The 16,888-nt window shown below is 45.8% G+C and overlaps 1 long non-coding RNA gene across 50 annotated transcripts in view; it reads right to left on the bottom strand.

Moving 5' to 3' along the window:
• LOC109549452 (uncharacterized) overlaps positions 1–16,888 on the bottom strand; it is a 396,771-nt gene that overhangs the window by 104,906 nt on the left and 274,977 nt on the right. Inside the window, exons 13-14 of one of the 50 annotated variants that reach the window (XR_012327369.1) lie at positions 5,691–5,784; positions 993–1,203 (exon numbers count right to left, since the gene is read on the bottom strand). The exons of 47 other annotated variants lie outside the window; for them this stretch is intronic. This is a non-coding gene — a long non-coding RNA (uncharacterized lncRNA). The remainder of the gene's footprint in view (positions 1–992; positions 1,204–5,690; positions 5,785–16,888) is intronic. 2 more of the 50 variants (XR_012327371.1, XR_012327372.1) reach the window with 2 other exon arrangements.

Raw genomic sequence — 16,888 nt, 5'->3', positions numbered from 1 at the left:
TGGGCCGGGCTGCTGCTTGCCCCAGCTTGGAGATTTCTCAAATATGTAAAAGGTTCTATTATGCTGGGCACTCAGTAGCCTTTCTGAAAACATGTTTTAAATACCTCCAGTGAGAGGGTGGGGAGAAAGGGAACCCTCCTGCACTGTTGGTGGGAATGCAGATTGATAGAGCCACTATGCAGAACAGTATGGAAGGTCCTTAAAAATCTAAAAATAGAACTACCATACGACCCAGCAATCCCACTACTGGGCATATACCCTGAGAGAACCATAATTCAAAAAGACACGTGCACCCCAATGTTCATTACAACACTATTTACAATAGCCAAGTAATGGAAGGAACCTAGATGACAGACGAATGGATAAAGAGGATGTGGTACATATATACAATGGAATATTACTCAGCCATAAAAAGGAACGAAATTGGGTCATTTGTAGAGACGTGGATGAATCTAAAGACTGTCATACAGAGTGAAGTGAGTCAGAAAGAGAAAAACAAATATATTAACGCATATATGTGGAATCTAGAAAAAATGGTACAGATGAACCGGTTTGCAGGGCAGAAATAGAAGCACAGATACAGAGAACAAAGGTATGGACACCAAGGGGGGGAAGCAGCGGGGGGTGGTGGTGGTGGGATGAATTGGGAGATTGGGATTGAACTGTGTACACTGATGTGTATAAAATAGATAACTAATAAGAACCCGCTGCATAAAAAATAAAATAAAATTCAAAAATAAATAAATAAATACCTCCAGTGTCCCGTTTCTTATGGGCTTAACCTGGAACACGACCATGGGGAGTGTTCTTTCCAAAATGCAAACCAAACGAAGTCGCTTTGCTACTCAGAAGCTTTGGTGGCTCTACTTTTAGGATGAAATTGAAGCGTAGCCTGGCAGATGCTCCCCCTGTTTACCTCTGTCTTGTTTTTCTTTGTATGCTGGACATCCTCCACTAATTTCTACCCCCCAAACACTCCACAACACTCATACCTGATTGCCTCTGTATGTCATTTCATTCATTCATTGAACAAACATTTATTAAGCAGATACTGGATTCGTTCGTCTATGTCAGCTGCTACGATACAATGTTGAATGAGAGGAACTTGCTGTCTTCAAAGACCATAGCGTTGAGTGCAGGAGTTCCCATACCCTGCAGCACATCAGAATCACCCTCGGGGCTTCTTAAAAGCACAGAGGTACCCTGGGATGGGAAGATATGGGAAGGAATCAGCAAGCAAAAATGTTACAAAAGGAAGTGGGAGCTGAATTCTAATTTCTCCTGATTACCTTCCTGGGAATCAACAGGATAAATGGGGAAAACTGGGTTTTCGAGCCAAAAAACTGGTTCAGAACTCAGGCATCTGTATATTCTGACTAGCTGGGACATTCCACCTTTACACCTGTTGCCTGGTGAAAGTCCTAAGAGTCTCCCCTTGCACCCTCAAAAGTGCCCTGGTTTGGATAATACATTATATGGTCACCTTATTCTAAACTCAGCTTTACCCTTCCTACTTGTGAGAACTTGGGGAGATTCTTAAAACTCCCTGAGCCTCAGTCTCACGGTCTGTGCCCCAGGATGAGCGATAGTGTGTTAAAAGGTGTAAGAAGTAAATGAGGTCATGGCTGCCGAGTGCCTGGGAGAGTAGGTGCCTTATTCACAGAAGCTGTTATTATTCTCTGCCTTGTAGGAAGTAGCCCTCATTTGCTCTGCATTGTTTCCTGACAAATGAAATGAGACCTTAAAGACAAGAACACATTCAGATGAAAAATAGAGCATTTATAGTCGTGGAGAGAATGGACTTGAGTCAGCAAGACATTGCTCCCATAGCTGCTGGCTGGGTGGCAAAGCTATCTTGAGTATCTCTGTGACAATATTTAACCTTCAGCTCGACCTTCTAGAAAGTACGGCTGTACCACCCTCCTCGTTGGTTGAAATTTCTTATAGTGTTGGATCACATGCCTCCAGTGGGCCCAGATGTAGGCTATTTTGGCATCTGGGGCCAAGCAGAGTTGACAGAGAGACTGACACATTATCTGTTCTGGTGGCCATCTGCTCAGCCCCACTCATGACTCATCAGAGGGTGAGAAGGACCTGTCTGCACAGTGATTCACTGATGCCCACCAGGAAGCCCTCTTTTTAACGTCCTCTTTCTGAGCTCCTCAATTAGCATTTGAGGCCAAAGGGGACCCAGAGGAGAGGGAGGCAGAAAGATCTGCCAGCTGGATGGAGTGTGGTCTGACTAAGCAGCTGTGGGAGACAGGCAGAGAGAGAAGGAAACTCTGGCACAGCTGGACCCCCTGGGTGGAAACTTACAAACAACCGGAAAAAAGAATGCTAATAAAAGCCCTCCAGAATGGCAAGTATTCATAATATTGCAGAGCTCCTCAAAGGTTAAGGATCTCGGCCAAGGACAAAAAAGAAAGGCCAGAGCTTCACAGAAATCCAGAAATCTCTTTGGATGAGTTTGCATGAAGGAGTAGCCACATGAGCAGATTGTTTAAAAGTCTAAGTATATCCGTCGAAGATGAAGTAGATCAACGTAGAGATGGTGCGCGGAGAGCCTGGAATAAAAAGCCAGGATGGGAATTACCCAGCCCTGTTCTAGAAAGACAGGTGCTGCGGCTGGCAGCTACTCAAGTCTCTAGAATTATTCTGCGTTCTCTGCTGTGGGTCTAAAAGAAGTGATTCCTTTTCCTAAAGCGTGGTGGGCCAAACGATTAAGGCATATACACAGAAAGAAAACTTATTTTAGTGGTTACGTGTTCACTTATACACTCGTAATATGGAATGCATCATATCACGTTATTTTTCTTCGCACACAATTAAGTCAAAGGATGCAAACTCCTTTCCCCAGACACACCAAGCCTTGGAGCCCTTGCAGTTCTCTCTGCCTGAAGTCTCCTCTGGCCAACCTTCACCCACCCAGCTTCTGCTTGCCTTGCAGGCCACACTCCAATGCCTCTTTCACAGAGAGAGGCCTTCCCTGACCACCGTGTCAAACATGGGTATCCCCTGGTGGTTCTTACTCCAGTCTGCTGTCTATTTCTTATAAAGCACTTCCAGGGTCTTGTCCATATCTCGGTTTACTTGATGGTTATATGTCTCTATCTTCTAGAATGTAAGCTTCACAAGGGCAGGAACTCTTCTGACTTATGCTTGCCTCAATTCCCAGCATCTTACCATGGGACGACCTCCTAAACCATGGTCGAATTTATGGCCATGAGAGGGCCCTGCCAGCTAGAAACTGGCACTTGCCATCTACCTGTACAAGGATTAAATGATGAGCCGCTGCAGCTGCTGACATTCAAAACCCCCTGAAAGGAGTTCAGGGTAGAGATCAGGAATGAGGCCCTCTGTGCTCTGGGAAAAACTGGAAGAACAGGTCTTCAGATAGTTAGATATTTTCAGGAGAAGATTCTATGAGCCCAATTCCTGCATCTCGTCCTATCTAGAAAAAGCACTAAAATCTTCACGGTGACGTCTGCTCCTCGTAGCTAGCAGCAGCGTTCTTCAAAACATATGTGCTCGACTGCATGTACTCTCCCTTCACCAAAATCACATGTGTACAGACCTTCCCCCCTACCTCTTTGGAGCAGTTTCTGAGAGCTCTCTGAGATGCTGTCTCCTGAGCTACAGTCCTCATGTTGCCCCAGATAAAACTTAACTCACACACACACACACACACACACAATTCCCAGCATCTTGCCCATTGGTTGGCTCACAATAGATTATCTAATAAATATTTGTTGAATGAAGAGCCATCGAAATGAACTATGGCCTTAATAGTGACATTCCTGCACAGGAGAAAAAAGTCCGAGTTGTGGCTAGAGCATGGCGAATTGTGTGCCACCCTGGATATGGCCGTGGGAGGATGTAAAATGTTTGGTGATAATTATACCCCTCTCTTCTCTGGCTGAGCCGCAGACCTGGGAGTTAAGTAGGGACAGACTGTTTGCCTTTTGGTAGTAAATATGGATGGGGGAACATGGCTTAGAACTGAGTCCAGAAGAGGCTAACTGTGCTTTCTCCTTCTGATGGGTTCACTCACCCAGCTGCAGCTCTAAAACTTCAGGCCTTCCTGCATCCTTCCCTCCCCTCTTATCCCTCCATCAGCCTGACTCAGGGTGAGGCCTGCTCCAGTGGGCTGACCTTACGGCAAAGGTAGGAGGCAAGAGAACACATGTAACTCTGAAGAGACAGAAACAATGAGTAGCATGTCAGTGGCGGCCAGAGCCCCAGTCCCAGCCTCACCGGTCAGAAAAGCCATCTGTCACGGAAAGAAGCAAGCCAGGGTAGAAGCTTCCTCTCCAAATTCCTCTGAAATTGTAGAAGTTCCTATGTGGAAATGGGTTAACACAGGAATGGCTGGAAAAGAGAACGGTTCTCCGTAGAATCAATGTCATGGTCATGCATGTGTCTGGGTGAAAAGGGAAGTCAAGAACCACCCTGAGCAACCATGAGCCTTTGGGTGTCATGGATTATGTCTTTCACCATTACTTGGATACCACTGGCCCTAGTGTTATCTCTGTGCCTAGAAAACTGTAGTGGTCAGTAAATGTGTGCTTAACAATGTGTGCTGAAAGAATGGAAGACTGTATGAATGATTAAATGCATTACGGATTGAGTAAAATATGCATTATACATCGGTCTCTTACGAATCTGGTTAATTTTAATCTAATCTTAATTCCTGATCACCTTAGGATATATACCCCAAAATTGAATTCACAAATATTCAAGGCAGGGAACCAGAACCTAGACAGCAGTGACCTGGCTAATTTCTGGCCACACTGTAAACCCTCTTGGAAGAACTTTTAGCTCCAAGCAGGCTGAATTAGAGTGAGTGGTCCACATCATTTGCGATCAACGAATAAGCTATTTCTATCTGCTTCCCACCTCTTGAGCAGGGGTCCTTAACTTGGGTCCACGGATTCTACAAGGGTCAGGGGACATAATTCTGGGAGGGTGGGGGGACTGTGAGTTTGGATGAGAAAAATATACAGCTTTATTTTCACTCACCTCTAACTGAAATTTGACATTTTCATTACTTGTGAATGTAGGCAACAAACCCCAGTGTATAAACAGTATCTATGATTTTATCAACCACAGAAATCACAGATAATTTCCTATCATATGTCAGCTGTTGCAGGTACAGACAGACCTCATTTTATTGCACTTCATAGATACTGCATTTTTTAACAGATAGAAGTTTTGTGAAAACCCTGAGTTGTCAGATGACGGTTAGCATTTTTTTAGCAATAAAGTATTGTTTAATTAAGGTCTGTACTTTTTTTTCAAAGACATAATGCTATTGCACACTTAATAGACTACAGTATAGTATAAACGTAACTTTTATAGGCACCAGGAAACCAAAAATGCATGTGCTTCACTTTATTGTGATATTTGCTTTATTGCAGTTGTCTGGGACCGAACCTTCAATATCTCTAAGATGTGCCTGTACTCCCATCTACTTCAAAGTCACCTTAGTTATTGGACCTCTCAGATCTTATTTAACACCTTCATAAATAAATGCACACTGTACTTGTGTAGCCAGGCCTCTGGGGTGATCCTTTAAGATCCCATCTCCTGGTATTCACGCCCTGGATAATCCTCTCCCATGAGTGTGAGCTGAACCTAATTACTTGCTTCTAGTGAACAGAGGATGGCGAGAGTGAAGGGATGCCACTTACGAGATGAGGTTATAAAAGATGGTGGCTTCCATCTTAATCCTACTTCTTCTCACTTACTCCTTCTCCTGAAGCAGCTGCCATGTTGTGAGTTGCTCTACAGAGAGAGGAAGTAAGGGTCACCTCTGGTCAACAGTCAGAGAGGAACTAAAGCCATCAGTTCAACCTCCCATGAGAAACCAAATCCTGCCAACAACCAGGTGAGTGAGCTTGGGAAGCAGGTCCATCCCCAGTTGATCTTAAGATTACTGTGACCCTGGCCAACACCTGGATTGCAGCCTCATGAGAGATCCTGGACCAGAAGACTCAGCTAAGCCACGCCCAGATTCCTGACCCACAGAAACTGTGAGAAAATAGATGTCTGTTGTTTTAATATGTGTTTGATGCTCAGTAATGGTAACAAATATAGTTATCTATTGACTGATAACTATATCTCCGTATAACTAGTTCTTTTTGAGGTGGGGTCACAGGCTTCACCAATCTGCCAAGGTGGTTCATGCCACCCAGAGGTTAAGAGCCCCTGCCCTAGACTCTGCTTCAGAGAAGACATGGGTCCCGGAAGGGGTATTAGGTTGTAGCTTACATCTGAAACCACATCCTTCTGACCTTGGAGGTAGTGAACGGAAGGAGAAAGGAGAACCAGGGTGGGTGGGGTTTGGTTCAGCTGATACGGCATCACAGGTTGGAGCAGATGTTCATCAAGACAGCAAGAGAGGGCTTCCCTGGTGGCGCAGTGGCTGAGAGTCCGCCTGCCGATGCAGGGGACACAGGTTCGTGCCCTGGTCCGGGAAGATCCCACATGCCGCGGAGCGGCTGGGCCCGTGAGCCATGGCTGCTGAGCCTGCGTGTCCGGAGCCTGTGCTCCGCAACGGGAGAGGCCACGGCAGTGAGAGGCCCGCGTACCGCAAAAAAAAAAAAAAAAAAGACAGCAAGAGATGCCAAAGGGAGACGAGAGAGCAGAGAACCCACATGACAAGTTTGTGCCCAGAGTCGGAAGGGTGACAGAACAAAGGGCAGACGGAGAAGCCAGGGGTGGAGCCAGGTGTGTTAGACCTTGTGAAAACAGAGCTCACCTGACTGTGCAATGCAGGAGTCCCCAGGGAATGCTGTGTCCCGAGGTGCTTTGGTCTGGTGTTTTTAAAAGGCAAGGCCAACCAAGAAAATATAGTTCCATCTCTCACCGAGAGCAGTAATCCCATGCTATGTGATTGGCATTTGTACACTACTCTCCCGCATTGTAACCAAAGCCTGCCTTTTATCTAGATGGTAAACTCCTCAAGGGCAGGACCCCCATGCCCTTGTTTCCTTTGTATCCCAGAGATCGATCACAGTATAACTTTTCATGAATGACATATCTGCTAAGGGACAGCGCTGGGCCCGGGAACCAGAGATGAATTGGGTTCCATGTCTGTCTCAAGTTGTTCATAGTCGAAAGAGGAAGCCAGATAAATACAGACATTGACATTAGAAAGCCGTAACTCAAACATGAGCTGCACTTCTGACCAGGTTTGGTGGCTCTCCAGGCCTTGGAAGGGAGTGACACTCATTTCCCTAATTTGTGGAACATGAAACGAGATTATATGTTTAAACTGCCCCACACAAGGCCTGACATGTCACAGGAACTCCTACCTTGCTTCCTATTCTCATACTGCTTCCAGTCTTCTGGCCTCAAGGTCTCAAGGGTTTGTGTGAGATCTGATTCCTGTGTGGGAGCTGTGGCAGACTTCCGAAGGTGGGCCCCCCTCCCAACAGGCTTCCTTTCTCACTGCCAGATGCTATTAAGCCACGTGCCATGTTCTGTGAGTTCTCAGAGGCAGGGGCCATGTGGAACTCATTTTCGTCACTCCAGCAAGTAAAAGAGCGCTGCCTCCTAACAGGGCCTGTTCAGCACATGTTTGGTAGCTGATTAAAAGGATAAATGAGAAATCCTCGAAAACCCTCCAAAATGCTCTGCAAGAAAGGCCATCATGGGGCTTCCCTGGTGGCGCTGTGGTTGAGAGTCCGCCTGCCGATGCAGGGGACACGGGTTCGTGCCCCGGTCCGGGAAGATCCCACATGCCGTGGAGCGGCTGGGCCCGTGAGCCATGGCTGCTGAGCCTGCACATCCGGAGCCTGTGCTCCACAACGGGAGAGGCCACAACAGTGAGAGGCCCGCGTACCGCAAAAAAAAAAGAAAAAAAAAGAAAGGTCATCATGAACTGGGGAGTAGGGGCTTTGACCTGGATCTTAAAAGTGCGGAGGACTCAGATGAGTGGAAGGAAGCTGGTGGTGGTAGAAGGAAGACACGGAAGGCTGCACACCAGCCTTAGATCAGCGGTGACCTCTGGGCAGGAAGGAGAGGCATGTGATGGGGGGGAGGGGACCACAAAGGAGCTTCAGTGGCCTCTGCCAGGTGTCATTTACAAAAACAAAACGAAACATCAGAGGCAACTGTGGCAAAATGCCAACATATGTTAAAGTGGAGTGATAGGTGCAAGGGTGACCGTTCTATTCCCTGTGCTTCTTGCTATGTTAGAAATAGTTCATGATAAGAGAGGAAGGGGAGGAATGGCATGGGCAAATGCAGAGAGATTGGAAGATTGTGACAAGTACCGAATAGGAAAGCCGTGAAGTAGAAGACTTCTTCCACAGACTCTGTAGACATGGAGTGTCCCCATAGAGGGGAGGGAGCAAGTTGGAGCTGTCCTTGGTCCTGAACCAAAGCCACCCCCTTGGTCACTGCTATTTCTGGTTATCCTGGAACACTGGGGGTTTCTGCTGAATTCCCCCAGTGCTCATAGGTTTCTTTGGTATCCTCCAACTTAATATTTTTAAGTCTGATTTTGCCCAGTTGCTGCAAAAACAGAAGTGGAAGACAAGAACAGGGGTGTTTCTCAGCCTAACAATAGTGTCTGCTATTTATCGAGTTCTCATGAGTGCCAGCTTCCATGATGGTTTCTGTATGTTGTCTCATATTGTTTTAATTATCCCCATCTTACAGATGAAGAAACAGACACAGAATGGTTGCAGTCAGGTAGCCCATAAACGGCAGAGTTGAGATTAAAGCAGGTCACATAAGTGTATGTCCCAGGAATTAGCTGATTACTCCTTGTGGCACATGCAAATAAGGCCTTAGCTTGGAGGAAAGTATCCCCAGGAAGTCACTGTCTCAGTCCCTTCTAGATTCTTTCCATCTACAAAAGCAGGATCGTGGATTCCCTAAAAGGACAATGTAGGTGAAAGTATCCTATAAACTATCAAGTCCTCTACAAATGCTGGCAGCTCTGTCTCTGTTTGTTTTTGATAGTAGTGGTGATAGTGAGAATTATAAGCCTTCTGCAGATGTCAACAACGTAAACCATATTCTACTTCTATTGCTCAGGGAAGTAAACCAAGGCCAAAGGAAAAAAAAAAAAAAAAAGAAGAGAGAGAGAGAAAGCCCCAAGTTGGAGTGGGACTGATCTGGATGGATGGCCCCATTTTAACATGTATTAGCAGTGTGGTTGTGAGACAGTCATTTGATAGCCACCCAGTCTCAGTTTTCTCCGCTAAGAAGTTGTTATGTCAGTAAGGTTCCCTATTTCCCAGAGTGGAAAGGTAGCCTAGGATAACTACGATGACTCTACGAGGGGAGGGCAGCTATCATTTACCGAGTGCCTGCTGCCTCATGCCAGACATTGTGCTAGGCGTTTTATGCATATTAGCTTCAGTCTTCATAATGGTCCTAGGAAATTTATTATTATCTCCATTTCAAAGATGAGAAAACTGAGGTTCAATGAGCCCTTAATAGCCGTCAGCTAAGTCAGATCCAACTTGGCTCATCCATTACCAGATGGCACTTGAGGAGCTGGATGACAGGGACTGGTAGGTGGGAGGTGGCTCCACTCGTTAATTTTTCCAGAATCTAGGCAGATACTCCCATGAGCAGGTCCCATTCATAGCTGGAGCCTAGGAGAGAGAGCCTCTCATGACAATGCAGTTTACCAAAATACCAAATTCCAAATATGGTGGAATCCAATCTGGCTACCCTGATGCTCACTGTAAAGCAATTATACTCCAATAAAAATGTAAAAAAAAAAGGGCTTCCCTGGTGGCGCAGTGGTTGGGAGTCTGCCTGCCCGTGCGGGGGGCGCGGGTTCGTGCCCCGGTTCGGGAGGATCCCGCATGCCCGGAGCGGCTGGGCCCGTGAGCCATGGCTGCTGAGCCTGCGCTTCCGGAGCCTGTGCTCTGCAGCGGGAGGGGCCACAACAGTGAGAGCCCCGCAAAAAAAAAAAAAAAAAAAGAAATGTAAAAAAAAAAAAAAACAGAGCAGCTGCCACTGGCCCTCCTCTGCCTCTCCTCTCCCCTCGTCTCTGGATCTAAGGAAAACCTGCTCTCCAGGCTGGCGCGAGCCCATGCAAGGGAGCTAGGCTCCCTCCTCCCCGCTCAGAAGCAGGGGAGGGAAAGGGAAGGAATTGTGCCAAAGGTCACAGTGTTCCCGGTCAGTGTGTTCCAGCTTTGAAGTCAGAATGCTGTCAGTGCCCAGGCAAGAAAACCGCTTCAGGCTGCTCCACCTGCCAGACCTCCAACAAGCTCCAGCTGGGCCCCGGCCTCCACAGCAGCTGCACACTGCAGGGAGGGCTGTGCTCACCAGAAATCCCCTTTCCAGCCCCAGCAGCATCCTTAGGAAACTGTGCCTGCAGAGACGGCCAAGCCGTCAAGCACACAACAGCCTCACAAATGTGCCCAGGTACCTTGCTCCCATATCCTCTGAAAGTCAGCCACGCATGACTCCATCACCAAATTCCACAGGGAGAATAAGCATTTCTACATTCTCCAGCTCTCTCCTCCTTCTCTCCCTTGACTCATAGCTTCTCTTTAATTTGTTTAATCCTATACCCCCCAAAAAAGATTTATTGTGAACCCACTATGTACCTGACACGGGTCAGGTAATGGTTAAGGTCTAGTTATGAAACCATAATTTTCCCTGTTCTTGTTAGAGTTTATAGAGGGAAGAAGAAAAACGAAGGAATTAATTAACAAATTAAGACAAATTAAGGAATTAAACAACAAATGAAGGAATTAATACAGAATTAAGAGTTGTGATCAGCACCATGAAGGAAGGAGAGGAAGGTGCTTTGGGAGAGAAGAGCCACAGGGCAACCTGAAAACTGGAGGCCAAGGAAGCACTCCTCAAGCAGGAGGGAAATGAAATTGAGGACTGAAGGGTCAGAAGGAGGCAGCCTTGTGAGGCCAGCTTGAGAGTGTGGTGAAGAGTTTACCTAAGTCACAGCACGTGCAAAGATCCTGAGGCAGGAGAAAGAATGGCATGTTTGAGAAACTATAACAGTATAGCATAATGGGTAGATGTGAACCCAAGATTAAACTGTGGGACCCTGAAGGATATACCTGAATTCTCTACACCCAGTTTTCTCAAGTAGCGTCAGGTAGGGATTCAGGGAGGAGACACATTTGAGCTGATTAGTCTGGGCAGATTAGAAGATGAAGAACCAGATGGAAAATGTTCCAAGTGAGAGGTACTTTAGCAGACATCCCAGGTCTCACGGTTAAAAGGAATGGAGCAGCAACTGGAACCCAGCCTATTAACTTAAATGTGCATGATTCTAGGTTTCCTCTAGAATCGTGGTGCACGGCAAACACTGTGTGTGAATGGAGTGGCACTAAACCACAGGTACGATACTGTGCCCGTCTCCTCTCATCACTTCCGTGTTCCATTGCCCTCCACACTTCACTTATAAAATTCAAGATCAAAGATAAAATGATTGAGAATTTCAAGCTGGCCATGACAGAACATTACACCAAGCGTGGAGCTCAGCTGAGCACAGGGCCCTATATGACATCCCCTGGCTGGATACACATGAAGCCAGCCCTTGAAGAATGATACTCTAGGCAGTAGTCTTGACTATAAACATTTAATATGGCTAACTGTTTGGATTGTATTAAAAGATTTAACCTGTCCAGGTATAATGTTAATCTTCCTAGAGATTTTTGCCCTGTGGTTTTTCATATCAAATGGTAGTAATGGGTATAGACTTGAAAGCCAGGGGAAAGTTCTCATAGTAGAGCTCACGCTGGCTTAGGTAGAGCCAGATTCAGAGCCCTCTTTCCTCACTGAGTAGCTCAGTAACCTTTGGCAGGTGGCTTGGCCTTCCAAAGTCTCAATTCCCCATGTTGTAAAACAGGGGTAATGGCTACCATATCATAGAGGAGCTGCTAGAATTTAAAATAATCTGGGCCACGTCCCTGCATATAGGGACACAAAGTTAATGAGTGCTATTGTTTTTTTTAATTAAAAAAAACCAAAAAAACCCCAAAAACTTAGGTCTCTGAACTTCAGATGTCCTGGTTACTCTTAGGACCCCAGACACTCCCCAAGCTGCTTGTCACCTGCAAACACATATATGGCAGAAGAGGCAGATTTGTTCTATGAAGTAAAGTGAGGGGTTCAGTGGGTCCCTAACACAAGCAAATGTGGTTCCAACTCCAACTCCATTCACTGCTTCACCCTGAGTGAATGACTTCACCTCTCAGGGTCTCAGTTATCTCATGGATAACTGGTAGAAGAGGGATGATACTGGGACCTACTTTGGGGAGCTGTTGGGAGGATTTCGCGGGCTCTATGTGCCCATTAGCATGCTGCTTGGAACAGAACGGTGCTCAGTCATTTATTCCATGCCGCAGTTTCCTTTCTGCAAAGCGGGGATACCGGTAGTCCCTACTGCATGAGGTTGTTTTCTGGAACAAATGAGAATGTCCATGTAAAGTGACTGACACGGTGCGTGGCACACAGTTAGGGCACAGTGAATGTGAAATGTGAACAATGATAACAGTGGGTAGTTATCACATCACTGACGAGAGTGGATATAACTACCACACCTCTCTCTTCTACTCCTTCCCACTGCACGGGGTATCTCTGACGATGCCCAAGAGCATCTGCTGGTCCAGGGTTCATTTTCAACTTTTGCTGGTGCCGCTTCGGCACCCCTCCCCCGCCAGAAAATACAGTTTACCCAAGGACTGAGTCTATTTTCGTTTCTAAAGAAGGAAAACAGATGCACGTGCCAAAGCACAGACTTCTTCAAAACAAGACAGAGCCCGAGACAAGGTCACGGCCCTGGCTTTCAGAATTAGGAGGGAGGTGTACTTTCCAGTAACCTCTTGGTGGAAGATAATAACTGCATCTCTCAACCAGCAGTTATATGTCAAGGTCACTTGTCCTCATGTCTAGCACAGAGGGTCACAGGCTTCCCTATTTGAAGCTGGGAGATTATCCGGCTTCAAACAACATCAGAACATCAGCCGTTGTCCCTGTAACCTGGCGCCTTCCGCCCGCCTTCTGTAACGAGGAGCCATTATGAACAGTTTGAGTGCCTTATGCAGGCCACAAGGTGACCACTGTCTGTGCACCTTTCAGATAAACCTCTCGTTTCTCCCAACCCAACTCAGGCTCACCCTGGTTAGCTCAGTTTTGCATTAAACAGACGCTTCCTGTGCACCATGTGCCAAGCATAGTGCTAGACGCTCAGAGATGGACCGGTTGAGTAAGATGCAATCTGTTTTCTGTAAGCCAGACTTTAAAGAGCAGATTTCAATATAATGTGTTAAATGCACTGAGAAAGAAGAAAAGAGAGCACCATGGAAACCCAGCAGAATAGAAGAGGGGCTTAGCCCTGCGTGGGTTCAGCGTAAACTGGAAAAGGGATACCCGATCTAACCAGGAAAGGAAATGGCTAGTTTTCACCTGTTACTTTGCTAAGTCATTCACCTTACACACGTGGATGAAGTGACCCTTCCTCCAAACCCACTCATATTCTCTGGCAGCTCCTCCAACCCTCTCGCACCTTAGCACTCAGCACCTGGTTCCACAGGTACACATTTTATTGTCTAACTCCAGACCAGAAGCTCTACGGAGGCAGCAACCGGACCTGCCGTGTTCTCTGCTGTGGTCACAGCAATTAACATGGTGCCTGGCACAGAGCAGGCGCACAGTCAACACTTAGCCCATTGAATAATACATCTTGTGATGACCTAGGCAATGGTGATACAACTTAGAAGAATATGCCTAAATAAGTAATTAACAATAGAAGTTGACAAATGTAAATACTAAATGAATGGCACAGATGTAGAATGTTCAATTCGGTTCAATTAAGCTCAATCCAGCAAATACTAACTGTGTCTTCTATGTGAAAGGAACATTCTATGAACAAGAGAGGATACAAAAATATATCAGAAAAAGGAACCCCTGCACTCCGCTTACTCAGTGTTATCCTAGAGGACAGGATACAAAGTGCACAAAATAAAGATCAACATAAATTGGAGGCTGTGAAGATTCAAGCAGAGGGACATGAGGAAAGACTTCAGAAGATGATCAGAATACATCTTAAGTAAAGCACTTCTTCCATGAGGGTTCAGAGGAGTGAGAAGAGATCATTCCAGAAAGAGAGAATATCAGAAACAAATAAGAAGGAAGCTGGAACATGACTGATGCTTTCTACAAAGTCCAGTTTGATAGTCGTGTAAAGACAGCGTTTGGGAGTACAAGGACCTTGGCCTCAAGTACTCAGTGACCCAACCAGCTCTTCCAGGAAGGTCCTACATCCACAGTGCTGGAGCCTCATGACCCCAGACCTTGATAGCCATGCTGAAGCATTGATCCCTTTTATTTCTTGCAGCAGGGAAGCGGCACAATCAAAGCTATGTCTTAAGAACACTTATAGGCATCTGTGTAGTGGATATACGCTGCTTTTGTCTGCCCAAGACCTCTGCAACCTTGGAGGACCTTCCCCTCCTCTGTTGCAAATGGTCCTAATATAACTTCAATCAGAGTAGCCCACCCCAACCCCCAGGCTCAGGAGTGGATACAAGGAGCCCCATCACAAAAACCAATCCCACTGCAATAAAGACTTGCCCAGTGGTGGTGGTGTGACTGAATGGGGACCATTAGCATCTTTTCCTGGACTGATGCACAGACATCAGGAAAGAGAAAGACACATATAAGTGGGTAGGAAAATAAAAAGAGCTCCATCGAGGGGAGCCATACAGAGCTGGGAACAGCAATGGAAATGCACCTGAGATGCTTAGAGGAGAGTGAGTGAGCAAATATGGATGGATGCCCCAGAAACTTTAGGTAAAGCACAATGGGCCAGACGCTCAAAGGAGGACGATGGATTCCTGCTTTGGTGGACTTGGATGCCAGGCTTAGGGAACGATTCCTTCTCAAGTGCGCGATGAGGAACCATTAAAGGTTTTTGACAAAGGAGAAGGAATTCCACTCTCTGCCTCAGCAGATCATAATTGTATTCTTCAGAAAAGTGTGGTGAAGTGGAAATAAGCATAAGCTGGGGTTCAGGAAGTCCATTCCAATCCTGGCTCCGCTCTTTCTGTGTCATCTTGGGCAACCACACCACAAGGGTGAGAGCAAGGGAGAAAATCAGAGCTACATCAGGAGGTGCCCCATCTCCCACAGCGGGTATTCTAGAATAGGGGTTGGCAAACTACTTTATCTTTGTAAACAAAGTTGTACACACTGTCCGTTTACACGTGGTCTTGCACGCAACAGTGGCAAGACCAGTAACAGTGACAGAGACTATATGACTTGCAAAGTCTAAAATAAGTACAGTCTGGTCCTTTACAGGAAACGTTTGCGGCCCCTGCTCTAGAGTCTTACGGAATAAAACTTGATGTAACAGGATGGGCAATGGGCAGGAGGAGAGAAAAAATAAAGACGACTTCTTGATACACACATAACAACTTAGGAAGGAGGGAAAGCTAATGGGATTGGCAATTCTTCCCAGACTTAGGGAAAAAATTATTTTCTCCTGACAGATGGACAATGGCAGTTGTATTGAGAGATAAAGAGGACTGAGATAAAAATGGAGAAATGCAGACGAGAGAACTGGGTAAACTGAAGGCACTGCAAGAACCATGGAGACACGAGAAGAGAAACAGAGCCATAGAGGAGAGAGCCAGGCAGAAGGAAGGCATGAAGAAAAACACCTATGATTAGAGAGATGGGAGCTTTAATATATATACAAATTATACTTAAATATTGAAATATTATAGTTACATTTATCTATACGAATACTTATGTTCATTTATATAATGTAATTTGTATTTATATAATTTATTTATATATTTGTATACGTATGCACATCTGTATCTATATCTCTATATATTCTGATACTTATCTATAGATAAATAAGTATATTTATCTATAAACAGGTAAATATAGATATCAGCATAGATAGATAAATAGATCAGCATATGTGTGTGTGTGTCTGTATGTGTCTGTGTGTCTGTGTGTCTGTGTCTCTGTGTGTGTGTGTATGTGTGTGTATGTGTCTGTGTGTGTGTGTCTGTGTCTGTATCTGTGTGTGTGTATGTGTCTGTCTGTGTGTGTGTCTGTGTGTGTGTGTGTGTCTGTATCTGTGTGTGTGTGTGTGTGTGTGCGTGTGTGTGTGTGTGTGTGTGTGTGTGTGTGTGTGTAGAGAGAGAGAGAGATGGTGGTAGCTCCTCTCTGGGGTTTTGGCAGAGTGTCAAAAAAATGACCTTAACACAAAGAAAACTTCTTGGGTAGAAACATCAGAAACCCATTTCTTCATTCCAAACTGTCCTGCAATAGATAATCAGGATGTATTGACCCAAAGGGTAACCATGTTGACAGAGACGGAGACAGAATCAATACAACGTTTCCATAGCAAAGTTTGCAGAACACTGAGGTAAATAAGAGTGTGTTTTCTGCAGGCTTTTATCAGAAATGTCTGCTTCAGGTTTACGACGCTTCCTTCCCAGTCTGTCTCTTTCTGAGCATATAAAATGTGCTTTTAGGGCATGTCTTTACTGATTGCAAATAGCACAAATGGGAGTGATGAGATTTCTAAGTTCCCCCCACCTCCAAAAAACAAAGCTATTTAACGATTTTAGAGACAGGAAGAGGGGCCTATTATCCTCGAGAAGAAAACTCCAGTCAGCCTCAGGAAGAGTCGCAATCCCTTTCAGAGTGCACACCATCACCCAGGACAGCAGTCTGATAACTGGACGGCATCAAAAGTCTTGACAGAGCTAGAGGAGAGGGCTCAGGATAAAGGGAAAGAGAGGGAGATACGGGGGTCCTTCTATGCCACTCACTACTCTTACTCTGGAACGACCCACAGCGCCTGGCATGGATGCAGGCCGACCAGGATTTGAATTCCAAATCTGACACACGGGAGCTGTTCGATCAC

The sequence above is a fragment of the Tursiops truncatus genome, chromosome 17 (assembly GCF_011762595.2).
Source record: "Tursiops truncatus isolate mTurTru1 chromosome 17, mTurTru1.mat.Y, whole genome shotgun sequence".
Classification (NCBI taxonomy): Eukaryota; Metazoa; Chordata; class Mammalia; order Artiodactyla; family Delphinidae; genus Tursiops; species Tursiops truncatus.
The sequence above is the reverse complement of the archived record's forward strand: the minus strand, read 5'-3'. Positions and strand labels throughout refer to the sequence as shown.